We start from the raw sequence: 10,750 nt of genomic DNA, 5'->3' as shown, positions 1-10,750 counted from the left end.
GACAACCACGCAAGCCAATGGAGATAGACAAAGTAACGTCTTCTACTGCTGACTGACAGTTAGGTCGACCAACCTCAGAGGGGAAAAGCAGTAGGCGGGGCTTTGCAGCCACCGAGGAAGGGCGAGGGGCTGGAGCGGGACTGCTCGTCAGGGGGCGGCGACTCTGCGCCGGTGGCGTCGACGTGGACGGGGCGGAGGTGACGCGCCCGCCCGGCCCGTGGCTCCGCCTCCCCGCTTGAGCGGTAGGGCGCCTGCGCCGGCCACGGGGCCTGCGGAACTCCCCGCCGCAAGGCCCCGGAGCCCGCCCGGCGAGAGGTGGGAAGCCCGGGGCAGGCCCTGCCGGCGTAGGTCCGCAGGCGGCCAGGACCCCGCTGCGGGGCCGGCTGCTGTGCCGGCCTAGGCCTGCCCCTGCCCCGCAGGGACCTGCCCCGGCTAGGGCGACCAGAGGTCCCGTCTCCGTGGGGCGGTCCCGCGGCGGGGGCTCTTCGTAGAGCGGCGCCTATGGCCCCCCCAGCCCCGTCCTGTTTTCCCGCCGTTGCGGTCGGGTGACCCTAGCTCGAGCCCGGCTTGGGCTGCGCCCCTCGTGTCGCTTCATGTTAAACCCAGCCCTGGGGGCGAGAGCCCTGCCCGCCCGCCAGCGAGGGAGCGGCCCCCCGGGAGAGCTTGCTGCAGTCTCCAGCATTGTTCTGCAGTCTCCAGCCATTAAAGATTAATCTTTAATTAAAGATCGCCACGTGATGAAATCTCCAGGAATTCCTCCAACCAACGTCAACAGCCCTGCTGTGGCGGAGCAAGAACATGAGACAGTAAGAGCCCTGTACAGGTGTGTTATCCCACAACCCGCAACAGCCGCCGTGGTGCAAGACAGAAACCACAGGACAGACCTCAGTTACAGTCCTGACTCATACTTAGACCCTTTGAATGCAGGGGATTCTTACCCATGAACTTCTTCCGTAAGCATTCAAGAAGCAGACACCCTAGTAATATGTGAATAGTAACTGCTGTATTTTAAAAGCAGTGAGTAAATATTTAATTACTGACAACCTATTAAGACAATGCTCCTGTGGTGATTTGACTCACTCTAGGGAAGGGTTCAGTCAAGCCTCTGCTCTGGTCATAAAGAGAAACAGATGCAGTTTTACTCGTTTGCAAGGAAAATTGTAAATTGTGATGTTCAAGTCATCACAGAAACCCCGCGTCCCCTTAAATTTGCTCTTTATTTTTATACGTTTAAAGCAGCCTGGACTTTATCTACATTTAGTATTTTTGTGCGTTACACATACATAGAAGAAGAAACATCCTTGGTTTGATTAACAACTGTTACACAATTCAGAATATGATTTTGGACAAATTGCTCAGTCTCTGACTCAAGTTTATCCCTCTGTATAATGAATATAGTAATCGTTACCTCATGTAGATATTGCAAAGCTTCCTTAATTGAGAACAGAAGAATGGGCATACTGGTAGACTCTAGCCCCATATCCTGTCTTCTGACAGTGGCGGCTGCTGCCACATGCTTCAGATGGAATGAACAAAATGGGGTAGTTTTCAAGTGATCCATCCCCTGTCATCCAGTCTCAGCTTCTAGCAGTCAGAGGCTTAGGACACCCATAGCAAGGGGTTGCATCCCTGCACATCTTGGCTAATAGCCATTGATGGTGGACCTATCCTCCATGAACTTACCTAATTTGGAATTAATATTTTTATTCTAGTAAGGATCAGGGCATCCTTGTGTTATGCATTGTACAGACAAGTAACTCAAAATCAGTCCCTGCCTTGGAGCCACCACGCTCTAGGATTCGATGGCTCTAGGATTCTGACAAGATAAACAGCTTAACAACAGACAAATAGAGTTGGGTAACACTACAGAAATATATGCTTGCATAATTAATAGTCAGTGTAAAAAATGATAGCGCTAAAAACATTGAGATCCTCATTTCACATGGAAGCTGCTACAGCTATGCAAAGTGTTGTTACAAATAGGTGGAATTTTCATGTCATTTCCTGCAGGGAAGCACAAAAATCTTGCGGGGGGGGGGGGGGGGGGGGGGGGCTTTTCTGTGGAGTACCACAGAATTCCCCCAGGAGTAATTCTAGGAATAGATCAATACCATACCCGTGTTAGGATTCCTTTTGTTCCTAATACACTTTGAAAACTCTTCACTGTCCTTAACTCTGCTAGCCCTTCTTGTGTCATGTTGCACAATTTTAGCTTCTGATATTTATCGCTATCAGTTTCTCCTTTTTTTTTTTAATAGCTGCTTTTATTTCCCCTATAAGGTTGTTTTTTTAATACCAGTTGAGCCTTCTCTCTCAGTTGTGGCATTTTGGGCAATTAGTAATGTATTCTTAAACAGTTCCCGATCATCATTCACATTTTTTCCTTTACATTTGCTCTCCTAGCTTCCATGGGAAGACAGATTAAAGAGACTGGAACTGTACAGCAGGGGCAAGAGACACCTGAGAGGGAGGAATATGAATAGTGTGGATAAAGTCAATAGGGAAACGTTATTTACCTCTTCACATAACAGAAGAACAAGATCACACAGTGAAATCAATCGGCAGAAGGTTTAGAACAAACACAAGAAAGTATATTTTCACACAATGCACAGTCAACCTGTGGACCTCGTTGCCAGGGCATGTTGTGAAGGCCAAAACTGTAACAGAGTTCAAAAAAGAACTAGATTAAAAGCCATTGATAACCCATTAATTTACCAAGATGGTCAAGGATGCAATCTCATGCTCTGGGTATCCCTGGCCTCTGACAGATAGAAACTGGGACTGGAAGAGAGGGGATGGATCACTGGATGATTGCCTCTTCTGTTAGCTTCCTCTGAAGCACCTGGCACCAGCCACTGTCGGAAGATAGGATACTGGGCTAGATGGGCCTTTGATCCGACCATTCTGACAGAATTCCCAACAAGGATAGTCTGTCCTCCTTGGATGGTTGGAAATCTCTTTGTGGGCGCAGTTGCTTGTCTTTTGGGTTGGGCTTTGTAGCCATCCAGGTCCCATACAATTCTTTATTCCATTAGATCAACCAGATCGTCAGCAATATTTTCTTCAGTTTCCATGCTAAGAACTTGATAATGATTGTACACTTCTACCTATGTGTAATTCCTCCTGGTCCTGTTCTGTCTGGTGGTTGCGGCCTGCTCATCCACATCTGCCGCTAGCAGTGCGGAATGCCACCTGGTCCTCTTGCGTCTGGTGGTAAACTGCCCACCACCCTCTCTGGTCTCCACACTCTAGTTCCTTAGTGGCTGGTTTCTTTCTTTCTTGAACCTGGGGTTGTGATGCTTTCTGAATCAGGTTGTCCAAGTACTCTTTAACCTCTCTGATGCTCTGTCATGTCTGTACTTTGTCCTTCCAGGCCACAAATCTTTTCTTCCAGTGCACCCACCAGCTTGCACTTGGAGGAAATCCGTTCTGGCAGGAAAAACGTGACATCTGTCTACACTGGCAGGTTTCTGCGCAGTAAAGCAGCTTTCTGCGCTATAACTCCCAAGGCGCACACACTGCCAAGCCACTTAGTACGCAGAAACTGCACAGTTGCAGCACTGTAAAAAAAACTACCCTGACCAGAGGCGTACAGCTTTCTGCGTTGGGACTAGAGCGCGCGGGGCCAGTGTAGACACCGTGGTGGATTACAGTGCTGCAATTGGCTTCTGAGAGGTGTCCCACAGTGCCTGTTCTCGCCCCTGTTCATCGGTTTGAACTCTACTGCCCTGCCCTCAGGCTGCCCAACCATCATCCCAACCCCGTAAATTCCTTTGGAATTTTGAAAGTCCCCTTCCTGTTTGCTCGGTGATGCGTGCAGTGGTCTCAGCGCATCTTTCCAGGTGACCATGCCTGTTCCATGCATCAAGCGATTCCCCTCTTGGAGCAATGCTGAGCTGCTGGACCTCATCAACATTGGGGAAGAGGAGGCTGTCCAGTTACAGCTGCGCTTCAGCTGTAGGAATTATGATACCTATGGACAGATTTCATGATGCATGACAGAAAGAGGCCATGACGGGGACACACTGCAGTGCAGGATCAAAGTGAAGGAGCTGTGGAACGCCTACCACAAGGCGTGGGAGGCAAACGTCCACTCCAGTGCTGCGCCCATGAGCTGCCAGCTCTACAAAGAGCTGGGCACAATACTCGGCAGCAACCCCACCTCCACTGCGAAGGCCACTGAGATACCTGTGCCAGTCGAGAGTGGACCGAGCCAGGAGGAGGAAATCTTGGACGACGATGTGGAGGGGCACAGGGACCCAGAGGCAGAGGACGACTCGGAGGTCAGAGATGCATGCAGCCAGGAGCTCTTTTCTACCCGGGAGGAGGCTAGCAAGTCACAGCTGTCGGATCTTGGCAAAGCGCAAACAGGAGAGGAGGCCCCTGGACAGTGGATTTGATTTTGGGAATCGCTGAAGCGAGTTGTTGGGGGCAGGAGGGTTGCAGAAAGCAGGCTTGTGTCTGTATGATGCGTATACCACCACATGTCTAGTCTGAGTGGCGGAACAGGCTGTTGATTGACTCCCTCACTTCACGGGAATCTGCCTCAGAAACCTCCAGGAAACTCTCACGGAGACACTGAGCAATCTGCTGCCGCAGGTTCTTTGGCAAAGCTTCTTTGTTTTTTGCCCCAATAACAGCAACTTTCCCGTGCCACTGTGCTGTCACGGGGGGGAGGACACCGAGGGGGCAAGGAGAAGACCATTGCTGCACACAGGCGAGCCACATCGGGGCCAGGGCAGAAGCCACAGTCTTGGAGAAGACCCTCCCTTGATTCCCTGCTCACCCTCAGCAGCGAGATATCTTCCATAATGATCACATCCTGTGGAAAGTGTGGGGACAGGAATGATTTTCAGGGCCCCTCATACAGTGCTGGCTGTGCCCAAGGGCCACGTGCCCAGTGTACAGTAGGGTCCAGGAAGAGTGATTTACCCTGCCGCTGCAGCTACTCACCATTTTGGGGGTCTTGTGGCTCATGTCTGCTTGCCTGGGGTCAGCCAGTTAGTGACAGGTATGTGAATAGTGGCTGTGTTTTAAATCACTGAATCAGTGTTCTGTGAATTGCAAACAATACTGCTTCTGTAAACTGTTGCATTTTGGCTTCACAGAGATGACCTTGGGAGCCCAGCTTCCCTCTTTGTTATCGCCAGCTGAACGGCTACGCAGAACTAGAAAGAGAACTAAGGACGACTTTCTGCATAACGTTATGATGCAGTCCACGGCCAAGAAACAGGAATTGTAGGAGTGGCGGGACAATGAGAAGAGGGACCGAAAGGAGAATGCTGCACGCCAGAATGAAGCCACGGAGTGGCTCTTAAATGTTATGGAGCACCAAGCGGACACACACCAGGCGATACTAGCTCTGCAAACTAAGCAGCTCTGCATCCACCTTCACCGCCAATACACTCTTATCAACCTCCTGGTTTCTGCCTGTACCCACGGCACTCCACTCCTGTCCCATCACAGTCCAGCCCTGCGGACTCCCAGTACCGACTGCACTCAACACCTGTCCTTCTGCAGTTTGGCCCTGCTGAAGTGCAGTACCTGCTGCATTGTACTCCAGGGATCATATCCAACCTTCTCCTCTGGACATACTCAAATCTTTAGCTGTCCCGGGACCTCACCTCCTCCTGGGACCTTCCATTCCCCCATCCCCCTCAGTGCTGATGTGTTTTTTTGTTTGACTCTCTCCGGCTGTTTTTTAATAAAAGAAGTGTGTTGGTTTGAAAGCAATCTTTATTCTATTAATTGAAATCAAACAGAGCCCTGCAAAGCAACAGACAATTATCTTAAACCTTCATATTGCATCGTCTGCATCAATCGCAATCACCTCCTAGCATTACAAGCACCGCACTCCCGAGCATAGCAACAAATATTAGTGGCTTTCAGCTTCAAATTGCTGCCTCAAGGCATCCCTGAACCTTAAGACCCTGCGCTGCAGCTCTCTAATAGCCCTGGTCTCTGGCTGCTCAAACTCAGCCTCCAGGCACTGAGCCTCTGCGGTCCAGCCCTGAGTGAAGCTTTCACCCTTCCCTCCACAAATATTATGGAGCGTACAGCACGCAGCTATAAGCATAGGAATATTGTCATCAGCCAGGTCCAGCTTCCCATATAGGCAGCACCAGTGGGCCTTTAAATGGCCAAAAGCACACTCAACAGTCATTCTGCACTTGCTCAGCCTGTTCTTGAACCACTGCTTGCTGCTGTCAAGGTGCCCCGTGTATGGTTTTATAAGCCATGGCACTAGGGGGTAGGCAGGGTCTCCCAGGATCACAATGGGCATTTAGACTTCCCCTATGGTGATCTTCTAGTCCAGGAAGAAGTCCCTGCTTGCAGCTTCCTGAACAGGCCAGTGTTCCAAAAGTTGCGTGTGTCATGCACCTTTCCGGACCAGCCTGCGTTAATGTCTGTGAAACGTCCGTGGTGATCCAGAAGTGCCTGGAGAACCATTGAGAAACACCCCTTGCAATTAATGCACTCAGTGGCTAGGTGGTCTGGTGGCAGAATTGGAATGTGCGTGCCATCTGTCGCCCCCTCCGCAGTTAGGGAAGCCCATTTGTGCAAAGCCATCCACAATGTCACACACATTGCTCAGAGTCACGGTCTTTCAGCGCAAGATGCGATTAATGGCCCAGCACACTTCCATCAACACGAATCCAACAGTCGACTTTCCCACTCCGAACTGATTAGCGACTGATCAGTAGCTGTCTGGAGTAGCCAGCTTCCACAGTGCAGTTGCCACATGCTTCTCCAGCGACAGGGCAGCTCTCATTCTCGTGTCCTTGTGCCGCAGGGCTGGGACGAGCTCAGCACACAGTCCCATGAACGTGGCTTTCCTCATGCAAAAGTTTTGCAGCCGCTGCTTGTCATCCCAGACGTGCATCACGATGTGATCCCACCACTCAGTGCTTATTTCCCGAGCCCAAAAGCAGCGTTCCACTGTGGTCAGCACCTCCGTGAATGCCACAAGCAATCTCGTAGCTACTATGTGTGGTGAGATCAAGGTCACACTCCTCCTGCCTTTGTATGGAATGAATCACAGAATATCAGGGTTGGAAGGGACCTCAGGAGGTCATCTAGTCCAACCCCCTGCTCAAAGCAGGACCAATCCTCAAATTTTGCCCCAGATCCCAAATGGCCCCCCTCAAGGATTCAACTCACAACCCCAGGTTTAGCAGGCCAATGCTCAAACCACTGAGCTATCCCTCCCCTTAGTTTAAGGACTAACTCCACTGCCACTCGTGACATGTTGGTCAGAGCGAGCAGCATACTGGTCAACAGTGTGGGACCCATTCCTGCAGCCCAAAGAGGCAGGGCACACAGTACACAAACCATTGAAAGACGGCGCCCAATGTGGACGGAAGCACAGGGATTGCTGGGATGTGAAGCAGTGCATCACGGGGCATTGGGAAAGGAACCAGGATGCCCCACGACCCCATCAGCCTTCCCACAACTCTTAGCGGCAGAAGAGGAAGACATGCTTTGTGGGATAGCTTCCCAGAGTGCAATGCTCCAGATACCACTGCAAGTGCCGCAAGTGTGAACACACTATTGCACAGGCAGCTGACAGTGTGAACACACAACAGCAGATTCCCTTCAGTGCTCTCTGAGCAGCGCTGTACCTGCCGGTGCTGTAACTCTGGCCTAAGTCTTCTCTTTGTTAAGCTAAATAGATTGAGCTCCTTGAGGCAGCAATTTTCCAACAGCCTGATTCTCCTTCTAACTTTTTTTTCTTTCAGAGGACCCCAAAAGGGAATAATGAACGAAATAGCTCATCCTCTCACTATTTTGTCCATCAAGTAGGCCTAATTTCTGAGACACCAATTTTGGTCCATTATTTCTCTTCTCCACTTCTCTTGTTTACCAGGCATGATCTTATCATAGTCTTTGAGTTATAACAGTAGGACTTTTCATTTGGATTAATTCAGTCCACCTCCCTTTTGCATCTTTTCCCCAGCAGTATTTACTGTTGTAGGTTATCGTGTCTTTTATGAACTTTCACTCACTCTTCATAGTTCAGCTCACAATTAGGGTATATTTGTAGGTCCCATTATTACTACCTCACCCAGCATTCATCTCGTTGCCAAGGCTAGCTCTCCCTCTTTAATCTCTCCTCAACTCTCCTCCCTGGATACATGTCTACTGCTGGTTAGTCTCATGGAGTTGAGGAGAGCTGCAGAGGCAGTTTCATGACTGAAACACAAGTTAAATGTCCTGGTAACGAGTTCTTCAAAATGAAAAAAGGAAAAGGATTGATTCTAGAGATGAACTGATGGATATATAGAATGTCTTCTATGATAGTCATGTGTCTGCATTCGATGGACACTATGTAAGCACCACCTCCACAGAACAAAGTACATTTCTGGTAACAGTGGTGCCATTGGGTGCCGGTCCAGAACACCTACACCATCACTGTCAGTCCTGCTGTCAAAACAAGGGGCAAAGGCAGTTCTTTGAAGGCATATCTTGGTACTGGAAGGGCTTGATGGTCTGTACCAGGGCAGGTGTCTGCATCAACATTGGTGCCGGTACCTCTGTCTTGCAAACCTTCTTCACCAGGGCCTTGCTCCCGTCCCTCAGTGTCAAGCAGGATTTGGAAGACTTGCCTTTGAAAGAACACTTTGAGTCCTTCAGGGGACAAGCACACTGTTCTAAGCTTGCACTCAGTGCGGGTATGTTCCTTGGCACCTGAAGTGGATGGCATGCTGCCAGATCTCTCTGCCCTGGAGCTGGTGCCAATGTCTGCCAGGGCTGCTGGTGGCGGTATTGGAATCCTTTCAGCCTTTTCCCCAATGAAACCAGGGTTCTGGTGCCTGGTTACTGGGGTACGTGGCATTGATAGCTGCCATAGCTCTGGCTTGGAGGATGTCTCTTCTCCAGGATCAGACGTGACTTTCATGGATTACTCCAACAGATGTCACTTAAGCTTAATGTCTCTTGATTTTGGGATGCAGGAAGAGAAGGAACAGATCCAAACTTGTGGGATGTGTCCTTCCCTGAGGCAGAGGAGACACCTGCTGTGCACATCAATTAAGGGCATAAGACCACTACTTGATGAACAGGGTTTAAATCACATGGATTTAGGTCTGCTGGGCCACTAGCTGCCGCAGTGCTTCACGCTTCCCATACAGGAGGTGTACAGTGGTGTCTCCCCCAAACCTTTTATTTTTTCTTTGCAATGTTCAATGAAAAGTTAATTACGATGAGAGCGAAGATGGATTTCTTCAGGAAAAGGCCGAGTTTGACATTAGTCACATATTAGCCAGTTGGCCACTCTCCAGGTTTCATCGTGCTGCCCTGGGCAATGCCAGGGAATTCAGGGAGGGCTGTGGCCACACCGCCCCTTTTGCCCAGCACAGGGTGCCTGCCTGGTTCCTGCCGCTGCCATTCAAAACATTCTGATCTCATGCACGAGGAGCCTGTGCACCTACAGTGGGATCCCTACTAAGACTTATGGCTGCAGATACTGGTTAAAGCAGCAGGATGTGTGTGTTACACTTTTGTATATGTTGCTAGACTTCAGTGATGGATAGCTGATGCAGCTTTTATTGTTATGAAAGTTAAAAGGGAACCTCTAAAGGAAAAAGCTGGAAGATGGGGAAGGTTGTTCCTTAATGAAGTATGAAAGTAGTTTGAAATGTGTGTGTGTGTGTGTGTGTGTGTGTGTGTGTTTGGGTTTTTTCTACACATGAGGAAGCTTTTACATTAGAAATTATCTTTTGAAACACTGCAGCTGCACTTAAACAAGCAAATATGTCAGGATGTGTAAGGAATGGGGATGAAGGATGATACTGAAAACACACCATTGTATAAATCCATGGATACTGTGCGCAGTCACCCCATCTCAGAGTCAGAGGGGTCAGAGGAGGACAAAGATAGATTAGGGGCATGGGAACAACTCCTTTGGAAAGGTTGGGATTGTTACCTAGAAAAGGAGAGAGGTGATATAATCAAAGGGAAGGTGGGGTGGTTGGATGGGGCGGAGGTTCTGGGGGGCAGTCAGGGCACAGGGAACAGGGAGGGTTGGGAGTGGGAGTCCTGGGGTGCCTATCAGGAGGCGGGGATGTGGATAGGGGTCAGGGCAATCAGGGAACAGGGCAGGTTGTATAGGGGGTGTGAGTCCCGGGGGGCCTGTCAGGGGCAGGGGTGTGGATTGGAGTCGGGGGGGAGTCAAGGGACAGGGAGTGGGGGGTTTGGATAAGAGGGTGGGATCCCAGGGGGCAGTTAGGGGTGGGGAGTCCTGGGAGAGAACAGTCAGGGGATGAGGAGCAGAGGGCAGTTGGATAGGGGGTGGGAGTCCCCGGGGGCGGGGGTGTGGATAGGGGTGGGGGCAGTCAGGGGACAGGGAGAAGGGGGGGTTGGATAGAGGTCCCGGGGGCAGTTAGGGTCAGGGGACAAGGAGCAGAGGGGTTGGGAGGTTCTGAGGGGGGCAGGAAGATAGGGGGCCACGGCCAGGCTGTTTGGGGAGGCCCAGCCTTCCCTACCCGGCCCTCCATACAGTTTTGCAACCCTGATGTGGTCCTTGGGCCAAAAAGTTTGCCCACCCCTGTGCTAAAGCAACCGAGTGCAGGCTCTGGCTAGCCTGTGGGTGGGTGGCACCCCCAGCCATGACAGACACTGGACAAAGGGTTCAGGGAAGGGATTTGGCTGCAGGGCACTTCTGTCATCAGAAACAGCAGCTCCTCAGTTGCTCCCTGTAGAAAGAGAACTCTTGGCCCTGGGGCCAGCCAACCAGAAGGGCCCAGCTTTA

Source organism: Lepidochelys kempii, chromosome 9 (assembly GCF_965140265.1).
Source record: "Lepidochelys kempii isolate rLepKem1 chromosome 9, rLepKem1.hap2, whole genome shotgun sequence".
NCBI lineage: Eukaryota > Metazoa > Chordata > Testudines > Cheloniidae > Lepidochelys > Lepidochelys kempii.
The sequence above is the reverse complement of the archived record's forward strand: the minus strand, read 5'-3'. Positions refer to the sequence as shown.